We start from the raw sequence: 819 nt of genomic DNA, 5'->3' as shown, positions 1-819 counted from the left end.
CCCAGTCTCCTTCCCAGCAATTTAATCCTGTCTCCCAATCCCTATCACCTCTGTGCCGCCTGGGATTCTTCAGCCCCCTGTTCCTGGCCTGGGAGCTGCAGGGGGAGGATCAGATGTGCCATCTTGTCTGTTTCTTATAGGAGGGGCAGCAGGAGTGGAGCTGCTGTGATAATGGTGAGCAGATGGGTGAGACTGCTGGCTTCAAGCATGGCTCTATGTTGCCAGGGGGCTGGATCTTCTTATGTCATCACAAGGTGAGCTCCAGCACTTCCTAAAGAGTTGGCAATAGTAGCAATATGTACCTCAACTTCCAGTTCACTTAAGAACTTTAACAGCAATGTTAACAGATTAGTTCTCCCTATGTTAAAATCAATAAGGCACTTCAACAAGTCTGAGTGTCCAACCTAGGGTTTTGCAACAATTCAACATCAGTTTCTAAGCAGATCTGGATGAATGCGAACATTCCCTGCAGGAGTAAATCAGTCACTTTGTCTTAATGCTGGAGCTTTTAAGTAGGCCTGCAGTTGCTCCTGGTAGATGGAGAATTAGGTTCAGACACGGTCTCTATCAGGAAGACCTAAGAGGAAGAGCTGCAAGGTATACTTTTCTTAAGTGATTAAATACTACTTAAGACTATTGTTTTTGGTCTTAATGAAATCTTTAATGTCTCAATTTAGGCCTTGTAAGGTGGATAGATACCAGAGCACTGGGCACTAGAATGTTATAAACTAGGCAGCAGACTTCTAGAACTTTTGACACACAACAGCCTCCCTTGAAGATGTTCACAATTTCAGTTCACCATAAAAGGTATGAGAGAGG

Source organism: Chelonia mydas, chromosome 1, assembly GCF_015237465.2.
Source record: "Chelonia mydas isolate rCheMyd1 chromosome 1, rCheMyd1.pri.v2, whole genome shotgun sequence".
In the NCBI taxonomy this organism is placed as follows: domain Eukaryota; kingdom Metazoa; phylum Chordata; order Testudines; family Cheloniidae; genus Chelonia; species Chelonia mydas.
This window is presented reverse-complemented; position numbering follows the sequence as displayed.